Source organism: Lolium rigidum, chromosome 4 (assembly GCF_022539505.1).
Source record: "Lolium rigidum isolate FL_2022 chromosome 4, APGP_CSIRO_Lrig_0.1, whole genome shotgun sequence".
Classification (NCBI taxonomy): Eukaryota; Viridiplantae; Streptophyta; class Magnoliopsida; order Poales; family Poaceae; genus Lolium; species Lolium rigidum.
In genome coordinates, this window is record NC_061511.1 from 234,807,816 (window position 1) to 234,829,239 (window position 21,424).

Here is a 21,424-nt window from a genome sequence, read left to right on the forward strand (position 1 = left end):
GTAGACTATTGTGGGTGATATTTCTACTCTTTCTGCTGGATTTATGATTCTTGCTCTCTGAAGGCAATTTGTTATGGACCATTTCTATAGGGACAGTTTCATCGGCACCTAACTCCCTTGCATTAGAATCAGGTCCACTAACTATATGCTCCGTTGGTTCTATCACAGTGCTCTCACCTCTTAAGATGTTCATATGCTTGATCTCTGAAGGCACCTTCTTGTGGACCATTTCCATGGGGATGGTATCACAGTGCTCTCACCTCTTAAGATGTTCATAGGATTCGGTTTTTAGTTGCGGAAAACTTCCAAGTTGACACTTCTGAGTTGTTGTGTGCAGACTTTCTACTTAATAATGTATCTTCACCATAACATTTGTACAACAAGCATGCTACATTTTATATTAACTTCGTGACCAATGCTGCCAATCTTGGCCAGCCATTTGTATACTTGGTGATGTGCTCTAATTTGATCCTTAATCTCTTATTAAGCAGTAAGTAAGAAAGCTCTTCAGATAGATATAATTTCGAGAATGATTATGAAACTTGATTTTTTTTGCATGTTTAGCAGATACTTCTATTTTGTGTTGCGGCTATAATATATATATTATGTCCAAGAGATATGCGGTGCGGGGAGTCGCTGTTGCAGTACATGGAAAATGATCTTCCTTTACTTCATGATCAGGTATTCTTTCCCATGGATCATAAATAGCTCAGGATTTTCTCCCTTGCGCTCTGCTTTATTCTTATGCAGTTCTTCTCTATTTTGTTGCGCCCTTTATGTAAATATGTACAAAATATATAATCGTAGTCAGTTGCAGGTGTTTAGAGTATTCCTGAGGAAGGACAAGCCCACAACCATCCATAAACGATGACAAGCAGTGAAGGGTCAAGTTGGAGGCGAACATCAAGAAGCATGTAAGAAGGTGACAGTCGCTGGAGCATACTGTAGCTCGGACAATTACCACAAGAACTTGAGTTTGAGACCTGAAGAAAACTAGGTAAATGTTCTCTGAATAAAAGTATTAATATGCTTGTTTGTGTGTTGTTTGTGATGTGTGGGTGAGAGAAAAGTGAGAAGATTCTTAATGGGGAAGGAACATTATTTGTCCATGTTCTATTTTTCTTGGGTATCAAAGGATCTATTTGTTATTTCTCAATTTTCAAAAATATATGCCCAAACACACAATATTCAATTCTTATTGCAAACAGGAAAGGTTCAGTTGATGCTATTGGGTGTCATGGATGTCTTGCATCTTTTTTAAGAACAAGAGGGCCCCAACGAGGGGAGCCCCGGCTCCATTTTCATCAATCAAACCAGAGTCTTTTTACATCATCATCATCATCTTTGCTGAAAGTAAAAACAGAAATGCCCTTAGACAGAAATTAAAAGTTCATTACAGGGACCGTTTTTCTGCTAGAAACACCAGGGGAAACCTAAAGGTAAAACAAGAAAGCTCCAGTAGATCAATTGATGGCCGAGGCGGAGTAGCATCCCAGCTTCAACTCGACTTGTACCGCTAAACCACGCACCTAAGGCTGTCCTTGATCATCTCTTTCGGCAGCAGGTCTCCATATCTTGCACTCAGATTGTTCCAGCCAGGGTTCGAGAACGGAGTGATGGGCGAAGCCACACAAGGAGCTGCTTACAGGTGTCGATGGAGCAACGGGCTGCACCAGGAGCTGATCCAGGAGAGAAGACGCCAGGGAAGCAAGAGATAGTGAAGCCACATGGATCACACCCAAGGCAGCAAGGGGCTTTGGCCACCTGTAAGGCCTGCTGGGAGAAAGTGTCTATCTGTAGAAGCATAGACTCCTTCGGGATTAGTCCTGTAAGGCCTGCTGGGAGAAAGTGTCTCTCTGTAGAAGCATAGACTCCTTCAGGATTAGTCTCCATTTACTGAGATTTATACTTACGAGAAAATCACGAGTTTCTCAGATTTTGTACCACCATGTAGATGTCTTGCATCTAAGATTTATACTTACGAGAAAATCACGAGTTTATTAGATTTTGTAACACCATGTATATATCTGGGAAGGAGTTCTTAAAGAAAATAAATGCTAGAGTATATGCTCATAGGTATATGAGTAGTACAGGAAGAAAGCTTGCCTAGTGCATTTATACAATGGCATGGGTTGAATTCACATGAAATAAGTTCCTGAACATTTTTTTATGACAACTAGAAAATCCAAAGCACAAATGTTCTTTATGAATAACGTAAGGCTGATACATTTTATCCTTAGCTAATATGATCCAGGGTCATGATGAAGGCATCTTCTAAAGCCATTGTACAATATAACCATCAAGAGCATAGTGACTGTGATATTTATACACCACTAGATGACCCGGTGCGCCCCGGCGCACAGGCAAAAGCGAGACGATACTGTAACCATAAGTTTTTATGGGTTGATGTTTATGTAATTATCCAAGAATTCAGTAGGTATTTGAGAATCCTTAAACCTGTATAATCATTAATTTTAGGGAGAATAAAAACTTTCAACCAATTGTACAAAAATAAGAGCTGCTTCCTTTAAGCAAAATCTGCATATGGCCAAATAGACATCTCCCAACATTACATACAAATACATGCACCCACAGAGCTATGTAGGGTATCCACGCACGTAGTGATGCACCCTTTCCACATGCATATCCAAGCAAAAGAACAAACAAATTTATCTGGTACATCAATCTTTGGTATTTAGAAAGTGTATAGAATTTCAGTATAAGCTACTTTAATTTTGTGCGGCACTGTAAATTCGCTTCTTGCTGAAGTACAACAGTCAATATAAATATTTTGATAATAAGGAACGTACTAATTCCTTGTATCCTACAGACTTACTTTACTCTCATCTAATAGATCTGAAAAAGAGAGAATGCATATGAAATGGCTCACCTGAACTTAAAACTGCAATGCAGTAAGGAAGCAAACTTGTTAACATGGATCATCATATGATTCTGACATCCATAGACGTGCACATCCATAGACAAAACGCATCACCCACCCGAGTTACCCAAGTTGCACAAATAACACTAACAAGTATCCGAGGTAATTAGGTCGGTAAAGGTAACCAAGCAATCAAAAGCCTGCGGTATGCATATACCTGGGGTGACTAAGTTATAAGCAGAAGCTCAAAAGCCTACGCTAAACCAAAACATATAATAAGTAATTAACGTAGGATGCACAATCATTTGCCTACAAGGGCCTGAAAAATCCACGTGATGAAAAAACCAAAGCAGAAAAGCTAACTCACCCAAAACAACAATTTTTTGAAAGTACAGAAGAAAGGAGAAGCTAAGCAGCAAGGAAAAATAGAAGAAAGTAAAAAAAAACAATGAACTACCTCTGACCTACAAATAGCAAGGAACATAACAATTAAACAAAAATACACAACAAATCGGACCTATTCTGCAGCATAAAAACAAAGGTATGTGTACAACCAAGGAGGCATAAAGTAAGCACAAAAGCGTTGCAAATAGTGATGAACGCACCTCGACAGTAGCAGTGACCACAACACGGTCCAAGCACGAGGTCGTGAAATCCTTAGACACCAGGAGCTGCAACAATATAAACAAAGCAAGCATGCTCCAGTGAGAAAGCATTGCGTTGCAGAAAAAGAAACGATTTGAAGTTATACAATTACTGGAGCTGCTGCTGTTGTTAAGATTTTTTGCAAGTGACTTCAAACAGAAAAGTATTGCAGATACAGGCATAAAAGAAGCTATATGTTGAAACAACTGGTGGAAGCAAACAGTAACATCAATGTTGTTTGACAATATCTATTGCGACTTTAGTGTAATGAAAATTAATATAAAATTGGAGAATAAGAAAAGAAACAATTAGGGTGCATGCCTAATCCTGCTCCCTTGGTTGTTGCTTGTTCTCCTACGTGTGCTAAAAATAGATAAAATAGTTGACATCGAAACAATCCAGTAGAAACAGAATAAAAATAGTGAGTAATTCTAAAGCCATTTTGTAAAGACATGGAGGTTCTGCAACTATTATGGTCACTGCAGGGAGTGGAGTCACAAGGCAATATGACATTCCTTCATCATGGCGTAAAGGCTAAAATACTTCTACTACATAGGTTCTAGCTTCCCTCTCAAATAAACAATCCAGCTTCTCTAGATATCCAATTCTTATAGCATAAAGAATACTCAGACATATAATAGGCACAATCCTAATTACATAGGGATGCAGGAAGAAACCTAGACAGTAGCAGCGACAGTACCACGGTCCAAGCACCAGACCACCAATTCCCTAGCCACAGTCCTGCGGCAATATAAACCAAGCACATATGGTACACTAAGAAAGCAGGTGAAGATAAAATTCTCGTGAACGGTTATCACCATTCATGATGAAGAAAGTAAATAGAGGTATTCACTTCGGTATTCTGGACAGCAAGTAAGAGGTACTCACTTCGGGACTTTGGGCAGTAACTAAGCATCATAATTCCCTGCTTGCTTTCATGTGTATCAACTGTAGTAGTAAATATCTTACTTCTTGGATTTTTTGAGTACTAACCTACTTAGGAAACCCATTTCAATCATGCATTCAAAGATCTGTCACAGTTTATCCAAGAGGACCTGGAGTGGTTGCTTTATAAAAAAAACTGCACTCCAAAACGATATGACATTGTATTGGATCGTTCTTTCTTTCTTAACATGATGAAACTATGATTCTTATTTGTTTGAGGTACAGTCTAGATCTGCAGTCAAGCCATACATAAATTCATGGCGTTAAAGCCCTTTTTAACTTTACTCAAGCTACTCATTGCTGAACAGCAGATTACCACTACCAGGCAACACATTCTAGAACACAACAGAATGCAAAGGTTCTTAAGTTTCAGACTATAGCAGGTACATATTTTTGAAAGAAAATGCTACAGTTTCCTTGAAACAAGAAATTGGTCATACAACCTGAGCACTCACGTAGGGCTGAAAAGAAGTTGCAACACAGCTTAGCCCTCTACTGTTTAACCTCTCCTCCCTGAAGCAAGCAAACCAAGCAAATCAACATAAGACGAAAATAAAACAATGGTCCAAGGAAAAATCTTGCGGCGGGCACGCAGCGGCAGAAATCTCGTGAACAAAGGAACAGCTGGCAAGAGGACAATGCATGTACCTTTTTTGCAACCGAGGAAGATAGGAGAGAAAGCAATCAATGAAGCAACGGGGGAACAAACAACCTGGAAAAACAAAGAAACGAGCAGAAATCAGCAGCGAGGAATTTCGTCGAACACGTGAAGCGCAAGGAGAGGCCAACTTCAACCTCAACCATACACGCCGGCGACCTGAAGCTCCATCTGCAGTGGATCGAACCAACGAAGAGCCAAATCGCAGAGCGTGCAGAGGCATCGAGGAGCGACGAGCGAGAGAAGAGGCGGGCGAGGAGGGACAAGCGAGAGAGAAGAGGGGTAAAAGGAGCGAGAGGCGAACTGAAAGCCTGAAAACCGGAAGGACATAGGCAGGCAAGGCTCGTCCGACCGGGCAGAAACGTCAAGCGGCAGCAACCCGAGCGGAAGCCCACCATCGCGCCGCTGCTCAACAGGCCCAACGACGTACGCATAGCAAACAGAGGAGGAGGCCACCAAAGTCCACGCCAACGCACGTCTCCCACGTCGCACCTGCCTGCCCGCAGCGGTAATTACGTGCCTGAAGGAGAGGCAAGATCGCGACGACACCCAACGGCAGTTCCTGCGCCCGACGAACTGGCCCCGCACGAAGCCGTCCCCACCTGTCATCGACGCAAGGGAAAGCAGCCGAGGTGAAAAAATGTTTGACAGAATCCAACGGCCAGGGTAGATCGCGGGAGTGAAAAATCGTTGTGCTACGCTGGACGGACGAGCAGGATCAAATCCCAGAAGTCTCAGTCTAACTCCTTGGAGCAAGCAATGCATAGGTTGTTGACTATATAGTTAGTTTTTAGTAAAACATGTTGTATTAATGAAGATTTACATATTGTTTCACCCATCGGATAGATTTTTCATTTGATTTTTACAGATGCTTAATATAGTATTTTACAAACTTTTTACGAGGACCACGAGCCAAGGCGAGCTCTAAAATATTCCTCTATTTTTCTGAATGCATATAAGCATGTGCTCCTCTATTTGTTTTATCCGAATAGAGATTTGATGCACATAGGCACCAGTGCTCGCTCTCGTTTCATTTTTTTTAAAAAAAATCAAAAACTATATTTATGGTTTTCAAAAAATTCTAGAAAAAATGTGTATGTAGATATTGATGCATCCCACAAACGTGCAAAAAATCAACTTCAGATACTTTATATTTGAGCTACATGAAAATGACAAAAGTGTACATCTGAATAGTACATTTTCAAATCTCTAAAATATATCAACTTTTGTCTTTTTTGTCCAGCACAAAATAAAAAGAATATTGGGTTGAGATTTTGCATGATTGTGGGATGTAAAACTGACAATCTCCAGATTATTTTCAGTTTGTTTTGTAACTTACAAAAATATTTTTAAGATGGCGAGAGTGCTGGAGCTCGAGAGCCAAAGTAACTTCTCGGTTTTATTCTAATTTCATGATATCCACTTTGTTTTGTAAAGAGTAAAATACATGGCAAGTACCTAAACTTATTGGCGGAATTCAGATTAGTCACTGTACTTCGAAAATACTAATTTACGATAAGTAAAGACGAGTTGCGTGCTCACATACGGTCACTGACTCTGGAAACGCGATGTATTTGCGGACGTGGCGCTCACGGGATCCACATGTCACCGCACACACGTGAGTTCAGCAGTGTGTTGTTTTGCAAAAAAAAAAAAAACCCTAGACTTCGGATGTGCAGAAACCAATCCACCCACCCCTTCCTCTCCTCCAGCACCAGATCCGGTGACTGGCTCCCTCCGACCCACCCACGCCGGAGCTGCGGCCGATTAGGACGACGAGAACGCCAGCGCTGCCCGGCCTCCCCACTAACGTGCCCTTCGTAGACTCGCCGCATGCGCCTGGAGCAGCATAAGCAGCCGATGTCCCCTATCTCTCGTCTCCCTCAACTCCAGGGACCTGCGCCAGACCACGTCCTTGGCGACGACCGCACACCACCTAGCTTCACGCGGCGCACTCCAAATAGCTTCCGCGGCGACGTCATGGTGCACGGAATCATCATCCGCAGCGGCGACGTGGAGTTCTATGACATCATGTTTCTGCGTTCTGGTGGACTCGCATCGCACCATCACAGCAGGCCGCTAGACCAACACCTACAACGTTGCCTCCCCCCATGACCTCCTGGAGGTCTCCGCTCGAGCGTCGCCGGCAGCACTTCCCCGACGTTCATGCACGTGCTCTGACTGAGGCACTTGCTGCATGCTGGCGGCCGGCCGTGCCACACTCCGGCGCTGCTGCTCGCGTCGAGTCGTGTGTGTCGAGATCATCCGCGGTCGTGCACGCAATCTCTGGAGCCAAATCACAGCCGCATCCCGACAACGTCTTACTCTCCTCACTTGTGTGTCGCCTGTCAAACCGTTCGAGCTGCAGTGGTACTGCCTCTAGGAGCGCCCCGACGACGATGCATACAAGGTGTGGGTGTGGCCGATGCACACCTCTGATGCGGGGATGGGAGTAGGGGATGGGGAGGGCCGGACTGGTGGTGAGAATTTAGGGATTTGGTTAGACAAAGGAGGAAGAAAGAGAACTAGAGGGGAAAACTGTTTCCTGGGTTTTTTCTGAAATCTGGGTCCCACGAGCGCCACGTCAGCAAATACATTGCACTCCCAGAGCTAGTGACCGTATATGAGCAGGCAACTCATCTTTAGTTACCGTAAATTGGTATTTTCGAAGTACAATGACCAATCTGAACACCGGCGACAAGTTCAAGTACTTGCTGTGTATTTTACTCTTTTGTAAAAGCTAAAAAATAAATTAATATTTTACACTGATTTTTATCGTCATTATACAAAATGTTAATCAGTACGGATTTTACGGGATCATGCGCCAAGGCGCACATCTAAATCTAAAGTTGTGGGCACCGCACACCAACAGAAAAAGAAGAAGATGAGTAGGGAAAATCAATCATGGCCCGTGCTCGCCGTGGAGGCTCACGGTTGCAGCTTGGGGAAAAACGTGACGCCGGCCGCGTGCTCCCCATCGCCAGCAGCCAGTGCGCCGTGCTCCGGCTTGCCTACGTATGCCGTAGCCGGCCCAGAGCCCGCCGCCACGAACGTCGTCGCCTGCCGCACGGGATGCAACGGATGGAGATGGCACAATCGTGGATATCGAGGCAGAGCGGATCAGCTGCGTCCCCCCTTCCGCCGACTTCCTGGCCGAGTCCGCTGCATCCCAACAACGGCCGGCTGCAATTTTTCTCTGGTTCCTCACCAACGCGGTGAGCTGCCGACGGCCGTGCTCCGCTCCGTCGTCCCGGCCGGCTCTTGCCACGCCGCCCAATCCTCTGCTGCCGACCTTCTCCAGATGCGCCCCCGCCTCCTCTGCTTGGACGCCGTACACGGACGCCTGAATCACACTAAATTTTGTCTAGGACACATGATCTTTGTAAGCGACGCTCCATGGGAGAGATGGGGCGGCAGCAGGGGAGACATCGTTGCAAGCTGTAGCCGGTCAAATTCGGAAGAGGTGTGGACGGGGAATCGGCTGTGGGAGTGCACCAGAGACAGGTCGGTGCTTCGGGGCAATCTCCATTCGGTTCCACCGGCCGAAGGAGGGGCCCTATGGTGGCAATTAAAAAGGAGGAACATGTTCTCTACTAGATGGATCTAGCATACTTTGTTGCGCCTTTCTTTGTAATTATTATTATACTAGTACAAATGCTCGTGCGTTGCCATGGGTCATCAAATTATTTTTCTCAATACACATATATAATTAAAATATCACACATGAAATTTCGAAAGTATGATAGGATCTTTCTAGGTGATATACTGCGCATTTAATTTCTAGGTTTCTAGGTGAAATTTTGAAAGTTATCGTCTCAGGCTTTTTTTGTATTGCAGAATGTCGACTACGATGAAGGGGATATACTGTGCATCACTATTCCAGAAGACCTAACTTAATGTAGAACTCGAGGTGCATTAGAATGCATTGTTGCAAGCTGCATAAATAAGGAAGGCATTGTTGCCTGTTGTAATGAAGTCACTATTGCCTTTTATTCATTTGATATTTGTGTAAACAGATTGTTATCTGAAAAATAAATTTAGTCACCTGCAAATTTATTCAGTGTGTTAGTCTCAGTTTAATGCAGTTTGAGCTTCAGAAAATTATGTTGTTTTTGTCAAAGGATGAGCATGGTGAAGCATTGAGGAGTTTTTGATTTGGCATACGTCAAATACCTCATTTGCTATGGAGGTTTGGTTTTCCTATGCAGGGATAACCATTTGACATTTTGTTTTACCGGTGAAGTGGGTTTGAAATTTCTGCATGGTTTCTCCTTTTCCAATGCGGGGGTAACCATTGAGAAATAAAATATGTTGCTTTCAACATTTATCAGAAGTACATGATATACTTAACTATTACAGTGGTTCTTTATGATGATGAAAAGCAAAGATACATTTGGTCGAGCTCATGAGAGCAATCTATTGTAAAATAAGTTTTTCAAAATAGCATGAGACCAAAATAAGAAGATATTGCTAGTTAGGGCATCTCCAGCGGCGCGACGCAAACGGACGCTGAGCGACTGTTTGCGTCCGCTTTGGTCGTAAATGCGTCTGGCACCCTCTCCAGCGGCACGACGCAAAGTGACCGGGCCGTCCGCGGAGACGCAAACATGGCCCAAATATGCGCCAGGTTTGCATCTCGGCGGACGCTGCGCGGACGCGCAAAGTGTCTGCTCCGGTCTCCACCGGGCCTGCCTAGTGATACGTCTCCAACGTATCGATAATTTCTTATGTTCCATGCTACTTTATTGATGATACCTACATGTTTTATGCACATTATATGTCATATTTATGCATTTTCTGGAACTAACCTATTAACAAGATGCCGAAGAGCCGATTCTTGTTTTTACGCTGTTTTTGGTTTCAGAAATCCTAGTAAGGAAATATTCTCGGAATTGGACGAAACTTTCGCCCAGGGTCCTATTTTTGCACGAAGCTTCCAGAAGACCGAAGAGATAACGAAGTGGGGCCACGAGGCAGCCAGAGGCTAGGGCGGCGCGACCCAAGCCCTGGCCGCGCCGACCTACCCCCTGGGCCCCTCGTGTGGCCCCCCGCGTTGACCTTCCGCCTACTTAAAGTCTCCGTCGCGAAACCCCCAGTACCGAGAGCCACGATACGGAAAACCTTCCAGAGACGCCGCCGCCGCGAATCCCATCTCGGGGGATTCAGGAGATCGCCTCCGGCACCCTGCCGGAGAGGGGATTCATCTCCCGGAGGACTCTACACCGCCATGGTCGCCTGCGGAGTGATGAGTGAGTAGTTCACCCCTGGACCATGGGTCCATAGCAGTAGCTAGATGGTCGTCTTCTCCTTGTTGTGCTTCATTGTTGGATCTTGTGAGCTGCCTAACATGATCAAGATCATCTATCTGTAATACTATATGTTGTGTTTGTCGGGATCCGATGGATAGAGAGTACTATGATTATGGTGATTATCAATCTATTGTTTATGTGTTGTTTATGATCTTGCATGCTCTCCGTTATTAGTAGAGGCTCTGGCCAAGTTTGTACTCTTAACTCCAAGAGGGAGTATTTATGCTCGATAGTGGGTTCATGCCTCCATTGAATGCAGGACGAGTGACGAGAAAGTTCTAAGGTTGTGGATGTGTTGTTGCCACTAGGGATAAAACATTGATTCTATGTCTAAGGATGTAGTTGTTGATTACATTACGCACCATACTTAATGCAATTGTTTGTTGCTTAGCAACTTAATACTGAATGGGGTTCGGATGATAACCTGAAGGTGGACTTTTTAGGCATAGATGCAGTTGGATGGCGGTCTATGTATTTTGTCGTAATGCCCAATTAAATCTCACTATATTTATCATATCATGTATATGCATTGTTATGCCTTTCTCTATTTTGTCAATTGCCCGACTGTAATTTGTTCACCCAACATGCTTTTATCTTATGGGAGAGACACCTCTAGTGAACTGTGGACCCCGGTCCTATTCTTTACATAGCATACAATCTCATTGCAATTGTGTTTCTACTGTTTTCTTTGCAAACATCTTCCACTCGATACGTTTAATCCTTTGTTACAGCAAGCCGGTGAGATTGACAACCTCACCTGTTTCGTTGGGGCAAAGTACTTTGGTTTTGTTGTGCGAGATTCCACGTTGGCGCCGGAATCCCCGGTGTTGCGCCGCATCACATTTCGCGACCATCAACCTTCAACGTGCTTCTTGGCTCCTACTTGGTTCGATTAAACCTTGGTTTCATACCGAGGAAACTTGCTTCTATACGCATCATACCTTCCACTTGGGGTTCCCAACGGACGTGTGCATCTACGCGTATCAAGCTAAATTTACGGCGCCGTTGCTCGGGAACTGAAGAAAAGCTACACCACAAAGATTTCTAACTCCCACGTCAACTACACGCCAGCAAGTAAATTTACGGCGCCGTTGCCGGGGAGATCAAGACACGGCTGCAAGGGAGTCTCCACTTCTCAATCTCTTTACTTTGTTTTTGTCTTGCTTTATTTTATTTACTACTTTGTTTGCTGCACCTAAACAAAACACAAAAAAAAATTAGTTGCTAGTTTTACTTTATTTATTGTCTTGCTCTCTATATCAAAAACACAAAAAAATTAGTTACTTGCATTTACTTTATCTAGTTTGTTTTATTTACTGTTGCTAAAATGAATACCCCTGAAAATACTAAGTTGTGTGACTTCACAAATGCAAATAATAATGATTTCCTATGCACACCTATTGCTCCACCTGCTACTACAGCAGAATTCTTTGAAATTAAACCTGCTTTACTAAATCTTGTCATGAGAGATCAATTTTCTGGTGCTAGTTCTGATGATGCTGCTGCCCATTTTAATAATTTTGTTGAACTTTGTGAAATGCAAAAGTATAAGGATGTAGATGGTGATATTATTAAATTGAAAGTGTTTCCTTTCTCATTAAGAGGAAGAGCTAAAGATTGGTTGCTATCTTTGCCTAAGAATAGTATCGATTCATGGACTAAATGTAAGGATGCTTTTATTGGTAGATATTATCCTCCCGCTAAAATTATATCTTTGAGAAGTAGCATAATGAATTTTAAGCAATTAGATACTGAACATGTTGCTCAAGCATGGGAGAGAATGAAAACTTTGGTAAAGAATTGCCCAACCCATGGACTGACTACTTGGATGATTATTCAAACCTTCTATGCGGGACTAAATTTTTCTTCGCGGAATTTATTGGATTCAGCTGCTGGAGGTACCTTTATGTCCATCACATTGGGGGCGGCTACAAAACTTCTTGATGATATGATGATAAATTACTCTGAATGGCACACGGAAAGAGCTCCACAAGGTAAGAAGGTAAATTCTGTTGAGGAAACCTCTTCCTTGAGTGATAAGATTGATGTGATTATGTCTATGCTTGTGAATGGTAGATCTAATGTTGATCCAAATAATGTTCCTTTAGCCTCATTGGTTGCTCAAGAAAAAAATGTTGATGTGAATTTTATTAAAAATAATAATTTCAACAACAATGCTTATAGGAACAACTCTGGTAATAACTATAGGCCATATCCTTCTGCTAATGTTAATGGTTATGGTAATTCTTATGGGAATTCTTACAATAATAATAGGAGTGTACCCCCTGGTCTTGAAGCCATGCTTAAAGAATTTATTAGTACACAAACTCGCTTTTAACAAATGCTGTGAGGAAAAGCTTGATAAAATTGATACTATTGCTTCTAGAGTTGATAGACTTGCCTCTGATGTTAATCTTTTAAAATTGAAAGTTATGCCTAATAATGATATTGATAATAAGATTACTACTACAGCAAATGCCATCCAAGTTAGAATTAATGAGAATATAAGATTAATGGCTGAACTGCGTGCTAGGTGGGATAGAGAAGAAAATGAAAAACTAGCTAAAGAGAATAATGTAGCTAAAGTTTGGACTATCACCACCACTAGTAATGTTAATTCTTCACATGTTGCTGCACCTCCTACTATCAATGGTAAAATAATTGGTGTTGGCAATGTTTCTACTCCTAGTGCAAAGCGTACAAAACTGCCTGAAATTGCTAAAACTACTGAAACTGCTTGTGATAAAACTGCTGAAATTTTTTCCAACCTTGGGAACAATGATCCCATTGCTGTAGCTCATAATGATTTAGATTTTGATGATTGCCACATCTCTGAAGTTATAAAGTTCTTACAAAAACTTGCTAAAAGTCCTAATGCTAGTGCTATAAATTTAGCCTTTACAAAACATATTACAAATGCTCTCATAAAAGCTAGAGAAGAGAAACTAAAACTTGAAACTTCTATTCCTAGAAAGTTAGAAGATGGTTGGGAGCCCATCATTAAAATGAAATTCAATGACTTTGAATGTAATGCTCTATGTGATCTTGGTGCAAGTATTTACTGTTATGCCTAAAAAGATTTATGATATGCTTGACTTGCCACCATTGAAGAATTGTTATTTGGATGTTAATCTTGCCGATAGTGTTAAAAAGAAACCTTTGGGGAGGATTGATAATGTGCACATTACGGTTAACAATAACCTTGTCCCCGTTGATTTTGTTGTCTTGGATATCGAATGCAATGCATCTTGTCCTATTGTGTTGGGAAGACCTTTTCTTCGAACCGTTGGTGCTGTTATTGATATGAGGGAAGGTAATATTAAATATCAATTTCCTCTCAAGAAAGGTATGGAACACTTCCCTAGAAAGAGAATGAAGTTGCCTTTTGATTCTATTATTAGAACAAGTTATGATGTTGATGCTTCTACTCTCGATGTTACTTGATTTGCACTTTCTGCGCCTAGCTGAAAGGCGTTAAAGAAAAGCGCTTATGGGAGACAACCCATGTTTTTACCTACAGTAATTTTTTGTTTTGATGAGTCTTGGAAGTTGTTTAATACTGTAGCAACCTCTCCTTATCATGTTTTTGTGCCAAGTAAAGTTTCTATGTCAAAGTTGATGTTATATTTGGGATCGCTGCGCAGAAACAGCATTGCTGTCTGTCACGAATCTGGGCACAGTTCTCTGTAGAAAATTCGAAAAAATCTGCCAATTTACGAGCGTGATCCTCAGATATGTACGCAACTTTCATTAGTTTTGAGTTTTTCCATTTGAGCAAGTCTGGTGCCATCTTAAAATTCGTCTTTACGGACTGTTCTGTTTTTGACAGATTCTGCCTTTTATTTCGCATTGCCTCTTTTGCTATGTTGGATTTATTTCTTTGATCCATTAATGTCCAGTAGCATTATGCAATGTCCAGAAGTGTAAAGAATGATTGTGTCACCTCTGAATGAGTGAATTATTAATTGTGCACTAACCCTCTAATGAGTTTGCTTGAAGTTTGGTGTGAAGGAAGTTTTCAAGGGTCAAGAGAGGAGAATGATATACTATGATCAAGAGGAGTGAAAGCTCTAAGCTTGGGGATGCCCCCGTGGTTCACCCCTGCATATTCTAAGAAGACTCAAGCGTCTAAGCTTGGGGATGCCCAAGGCATCCCCTTCTTCATCGACAACATCATCAGGTTCCTCCCCTGAAACTATATTTTTATTCAATCACATCTTGTGTTCCTTACTTGGAGCGTCGGTTTGTTTTTGTTTTTGTTTTTGTTTGAATAAAATGGATCCTAGCATTCACTTTGTGGGAGAGAGACACGCTCCGCTGTTGCATATGGACACATGTGTCCTTAGGCTTTACTCATAATGTTCAAGGCGAAGTTTCTTCTTCGTTAAATTGTTATATGGTTGGAATTGGAAAATGCTACATGTAGTAATTTTAAAATGTCTTGGATAATGTGATACTTGGCAATTGTTGTGCTCATGTTTAAGCTCTTGCATCATATGCTTTGCACCCATTAATGAAGAAATACATAGAGCTTGCTAAAATTTGATTTGCATATTTGGTCTCTCTAAGGTCTAGATAATATCTAGTATTGAGTTTTGAACAACAAGGAAGACGGTGTAGAGTCCTATAATGTTTACAATATGTCTTTTATGTGAGTTTTGCTGCACCGGTTCATCCTTGAGTTTGCTTCAAATAACCTTGCTAGCCTAAACCTTGTATCGAGAGGGAATACTTCTCATGCATCCAAAATCCTTGAGCCAACCACTATGCCATTTGTGTCCACCATACCTACCTACTACATGGTATTTCTCCGCCATTCCAAAGTAAATTGCTTGAGTGCTACCTTTAAACAATTCAAAATTTATCATCTCTTATTTGTGTCAATGTTTTATAGCTCCTGAGGAAGTATGTGGTGTTTTATCTTTCGATCTTGTCATTTACTTCGGACAGACTTTCACAATGGACTAGTGGCTTCATCCGCTTATCCAATAACTTTGCATAAAGAGCTGGCAAAGGGGTTCCTAGCCCCAATTAATTAACTTCATTAATAATTCTCTTCACATGTGTTGCTCTGATTCATCAGTCAGCAACTTAATTTTGCAAATAGACACTCCTCCATGGTATGTGAAAAGTTGGTAGGCACCCGATGGAATCGGTTAGCCATGGCTTGAGAAAGCAAAGGTGGGGAGGAGTGTCATCATAATAAAAATAAAATAAAAAGGCACTCCTTCATGGTATGAGATTGTTGGCAGGCACCCGATGGAATCGGTTAGCCATGGTTTGTGAAAGAAAGGTTGGAAGGAGTGCCACCCCACTAAAATACATGTGTAAACAAAAGAGAAGAGGGATGATCTACCACGGTGGTAGAAATAACGTCCTTCATGGGAGCCGCTCTTGAAAGTCTGGTTGATAAGGTAGTTAGAGTACCCATTACCATTCGTTGACAACAACAAACACCTCTCAAAACTTTACTTTTATGCTCTCTTGATGTTTTTAAAACCAAAGCTCTAGCACAAATATAGCAATCGATGCTTTCCTCTTTGAAGGACCATTCTTTTACTTTTATTGTTGAGTCAGTTTACCTATCTCCCTCCACCTTAAGAAGCAAACACTTGTGTGAACTGTGCATTGATTCCTACATACTTGCATATTGCACTTGTTATATTACTTTATGTTGACAATATCCATGAGATATACATGTTATAAGTTGAAAGCAACCGCTGAAACTTAATCTTCCTTTGTGTTGCTTCAACACCTTTACTTTGATTTATTGCTTTATGAGTTAACTCTTATGCAAGACTTATTGATGCTTGTCTTGAAGTACTATTCATGAAAAGTCTTTGCTATATGATTCATTTGTTTACTCATGTCATTACCTTTGTTTTGATCGCTGCATTCATTACATATGTTTACAAATAGTATGATCAAGATTATGATGGCATGTCACTTCGGAAATTATCTTTGTTATCGTTTTACCTGCTCGGGACGAGCGAGAACTAAGCTTGGGGATGCTGATACGTCTCCAACGTATCGATAATTTCTTATGTTCCATGCTACTTTATTGATGATACCTACATGTTTTATGCACATTATATGTCATATTTATGCATTTTCCGGAACTAACCTATTAACAAGATGCCGAAGAGCCGATTCGTTGTTTTCTGCTGTTTTTGGTTTCGGAAATCCTAGTAAGGAAATATTCTCGGAATTGGACGAAACTTTCGCCCGGGGTCCTATTTTTGCACGAAGCTTCCGGAAGACCGAAGAGATAACGAAGTGGGGCCACGAGGCAGCCGGAGGCTAGGGCGGCGCGGCCCAAGCCCCGGCCGCGCCGACCTACCCCCGGGCCCCTCGTGTGGCCCCCGCGTTGACCTTCCGCCTACTTAAAGTCTCCGTCGCGAAACCCCCGGTACCGAGAGCCACGATACGGAAAACCTTCCGGAGACGCCGCCGCCGCGAATCCCATCTCGGGGGATTCGGGAGATCGCCTCCCGGCACCTCGCCGGAGAGGGGATTCATCTCCCGGAGGACTCTACACCGCCATGGTCGCCTCGCGGAGTGATGAGTGAGTAGTTCACCCCTGGACCATGGGTCCATAGCAGTAGCTAGATGGTCGTCTTCTCCTTGTTGTGCTTCATTGTTGGATCTTGTGAGCTGCCTAACATGATCAAGATCATCTATCTGTAATACTATATGTTGTGTTTGTCGGGATCCGATGGATAGAGAGTACTATGATTATGGTGATTATCAATCTATTGTTTATGTGTTGTTTATGATCTTGCATGCTCTCCGTTATTAGTAGAGGCTCGGCCAAGTTTGTACTCTTAACTCCAAGAGGGAGTATTTATGCTCGATAGTGGGTTCATGCCTCCATTGAATGCGGGACAGGTGACGGAAAGTTCTAAGGTTGTGGATGTGCTTGTTGCCACTAGGGATAAAACATTGATTCTATGTCTAAGGATGTAGTTGTTGATTACATTACGCACCATACTTAATGCAATTGTCTGTTGCTTAGCAACTTAATACCGAATGGGGTTCGGATGATAACCCTGAAGGTGGACTTTTTAGGCATAGATGCAGTTGGATGGCGGTCTATGTATTTTGTCGTAATGCCCAATTAAATCTCACTATATTTATCATATCATGTATATGCATTGTTATGCCTTTCTCTATTTTGTCAATTGCCCGACTGTAATTTGTTCACCCAACATGCTTTTATCTTATGGGAGAGACACCTCTAGTGAACTGTGGACCCCGGTCCTATTCTTTACATAGCATACAATCTCATCGCAATTGTGTTTTACTGTTTTCTTTGCAAACATCTTCCACTCGATACGTTTAATCCTTTGTTACAGCAAGCCGGTGAGATTGACAACCTCACTGTTTCGTTGGGGCAAAGTACTTTGGTTTTGTTGTGCAGATTCCACGTTGGCGTCGGAATCCCTGGTGTTGCGCCGCATCACATTTCGCGACCATCAACCTTCAACGTGCTTCTTGGCTCATACTGGTTCGATTAAACCTTGGTTTCATACTGAGGGAAACTTGCTTCTATACGCATCATACCTTCCACTTGGGGTTCCCAACGGACGTGTGCATCTACGCGTATCACCTAGCAGCGAGCCTGCATGGAGGGCATCGCTTCCACGGCCAGCGCTTCCGCGTACCATAGCAAGGATGTGAAGGACGACAGCGACGACTACGTCGGCCTCGTCTTCCACGAATGGCTGCAGGCCATGGCGGAGGACCGGAACTTCGAGTTCCCCGACAACATGACGGACGACGAGATGGCCAAGCTCGGCCTCCTCGTCTCCTCGTCTCCGAGTACGACGCGCCTGTGTAGCCGCCGTTGCCCCGCTACGCCACTGCTGTCATGCCGCCGGGCCTGTCGGCGGATGAAGCCCTTCGACAGGCGCTCCTGGACTCGGCGGCGCCTCCTCCACCGCCGCCACAGCCTTGGGCGCCTCCCCCACCGCCGCCACAGCCTTATGGCTGGGCGCCTCATCCGCCGCCACAGCCGCGGCCCTGGGCGCCTCCACCGCCACCTCAGCCGCAGCCTCCTCAACCTCGAGCACCGCGATCGCGCCCGGCGTACACTCCCCCGGATGGCTACTGGCCGTGGGACATACCGGAGATCATCGTGCTCGACAGCGACGAGGAGCAGCACAGCCACGATGCGCAGCAGTAGGCGTTTAGGGTTTTTTTTATGTTTTCAAGTATGTAAGTTATGTTTCAGTTTTTGTAAATTATGTTTCAGTTTTTAAAAAATGATTCGTCCTAAAAAAAATGCGTCGTGCCGCTGGAGCCACCCCCGGCGCAAACGGACGCGCGGTCGTTTTTGACCAAAAGGACCGACGCAAACGGACGCGCGCGGACGCTAAAATGCGTCGCGCCGCTGGAGATGCCCTTATCCAAAAAAAAAAAATCGTACCAGTCCAGAGCCCATATGCATCGCAACCAGCTGAAGAGATCCGTCAAAAAAAAAAAATCTCACCAACCGGTTCACTCTCTTCCACTCTCTCCCACTCTCTATTCCCCAATCCTGCAACCATAGCTCGCGACCATCTCTTCACCGCCGGCGCCATGGCTGTCCGCTCCCCTCCTCCCCGCGGCTAGCCTCGCAACACGGCCCAGCTCTTCTCCGCCGGTCGGCGGTTGCCGCCAACGGAGGCGGAGTGCCATTCGATGGCGGTTGCTCTACTTTCTTTCCGCCCCCAATCGGTCCCTAGAGCCCAGCCGGCCAGACAGCTACGCGGTTGCGCCGGCGCCGCGCATGGCCACGCCGCTCGCGCGTGTGCCGCTGCTCCAGGCACCCCGCAGGACTTGCCCCGCCTCCCAGATCCCCCGGCGCCGCCACCTCCGGCCGTCGGTGTCCTTCACCACCGCGGCCGTCCCAGGGGGCGTGAGCGGGCCGGTGCTCCGCATGTGCAAGAATTGCAAGAAGCAGTACGACCCGGCAGCAAGTGGTATAGTTGATTATTGTGTACTACTTCTGTTTATAGTCTCTGTCCAAGTTGAAGTTTGAGATGCACTTCTACACATGTTAGATCAGTTCCATGCTGAAAGCGAAGGAAAAAAGGGGTTCAAGGAATGTGTCAACATATCTTTGATTTCAAGGCCATTCTTCTTTTACCATTGATTTTACTGCTTCAAATCTGAGATGCATTGATCCATTTTAAGTTTAAATTTGGGCACTATCTTAGAATGCACCGAGGAAAACAGAGCCTATAATATAATAATTATAGGATTCACATGGTATTTATATAACCAAGATACACACACATTTTTTTGCTTGCCATTGTGAGTACAAAACTTGGAAAGATATATGTTGGAATTCATTAACAGTCTTGCTCCTTGATGTTTATGTTAAATCCCATTAAGGGTATCTTTTTTCATGGTGGGAGTTGTTATGTTCTCGTTTTATTTGCAAATCAAGTGTACAAAAATATCTGAATCATAACTGCAAGTCCCAATTGAAAGCATTAGTGGTATGGTATATTCTATGTTTTGGGTAGAGGCTTGTGTAGTCTGTTTGAGCACTGGTGGCACCTGGGTCCTTTATTACAGCAAACGGCTTGGTTTACCAATGAATTAGAACAAACAGTTCGGGAGGCTTGTGTAGTCTGTTTGAGTATTGGTGGCACCTGGGTCCTTTATTACAGCAAACGGCTTGGTTTACCAATGAATTAGAACAAACAGTTCGGGGGGGGGGGGCTAGGGTAAGTGTAGGCCATCCCAGTGTGCTGCCCTGTTTGCAATTTCGGCATGCTCCGAAGTTGCATCGTGTCAGATTCTGTAAATGTTTCCTTCTGCTGTGGCTGTGTTCCTAAAATTCTGTAGTCAAAATTGCCAAATCGGTTAAGACTCTTTGTACCGCGGGCTGACTATCTTACATTTATTATGCAGTTACACATTTCATGAGATAAAATTATCTAGTGCTTAGAGGAGCAAATGATTCTATAAACATCTTCTGTTTCCACGCCGAAACTGCTGGCCGATCCATGAACTGCCTCCTCTAGTGGATTACATTTTAGTTGTAGCAACCTTGCACGCTGCATCTCGTTTTGCTGTCTACCAGGTGATGTTTAACATGATCTGTTTTGCGCTTGGACAGACTTATATCTTCAAGCTGATGAACAGCAGCGGAATTACTGAGTCAGGGGAAAGCGAGAAGGTTTTGTTGCTGATGGAAAGTGGTGCCAGGCTGCACACCACTCAATATGTTCGGTTAGATGCTGCTCACAGTTGTTGATGTATACTTTATCTGATGTCAATTGTTTCAGAATATTAATGCACAGACCCACTCGTGTGTCTATGTCTTCAGCGACAAGAGCAGCACACCTTCCGGATTCACTCTCAAGCTGCGGAAACACGTTCGTAGCAAGAGGCTTGAAGATGTCCGTATGCTAGGATATGATAGGGTACTCATCTAATTTCATTTCCTCTTGGATAATCTTTTTGAATTCAGCAGCTTTGTACTTGTTGAGGCTTGCACCGTGTAATGATGCCTTTGATTGAACTGCAGATGATCCTTTTTCAATTTGGACTTGGCAGTAATGCACATTTTATAATTCTGGAGTTTTATGCCCAAGGAAATATCATCCTCACAGATTCGGAATACACAGTGATGACACTACTCCGTTCTCACAGGTCATTGTCTAATTCGTGCGGCACCTAAACACGGACAATTGAAAGCATTAAGATGGTGAGAATTGTCTTGCTAGAGTTATGCTTGTGTTTCCACTGGAAAGAAGCTTGAACTATTAGATTGATGAATTCCAACAGGATGGTTAGCATTCTCCGTGACCCCTTCTAGATCATGCTCAGTTAAATGAAGGCTGCTATGAATTACCACTGGGTAACCTGTTGGTAAGGGGATATGTGAAACAGGGATAGCATCAGGACCTTTTGTTAAGATACTATCTGACCTGTGTTAGAGGTTTGTGCAGTTTAGATTTACCTGTTAGATATAATAGTTCTCTCTTTTAC

General features: G+C 43.4%; 1 long non-coding RNA gene across 1 annotated transcript; it reads left to right on the forward strand.

Moving 5' to 3' along the window:
* The first annotated feature begins 20,553 nt into the window (after nt 1–20,553).
* On the forward strand, nt 20,554–21,068 carry LOC124706321. Its single transcript, XR_007004388.1, has 3 exons — nt 20,554–20,662; nt 20,760–20,856; nt 20,961–21,068. It is a non-coding gene; the product is annotated as an uncharacterized LOC124706321 (long non-coding RNA).
* The last annotated feature ends 356 nt before the right edge of the window (nt 21,069–21,424 follow it).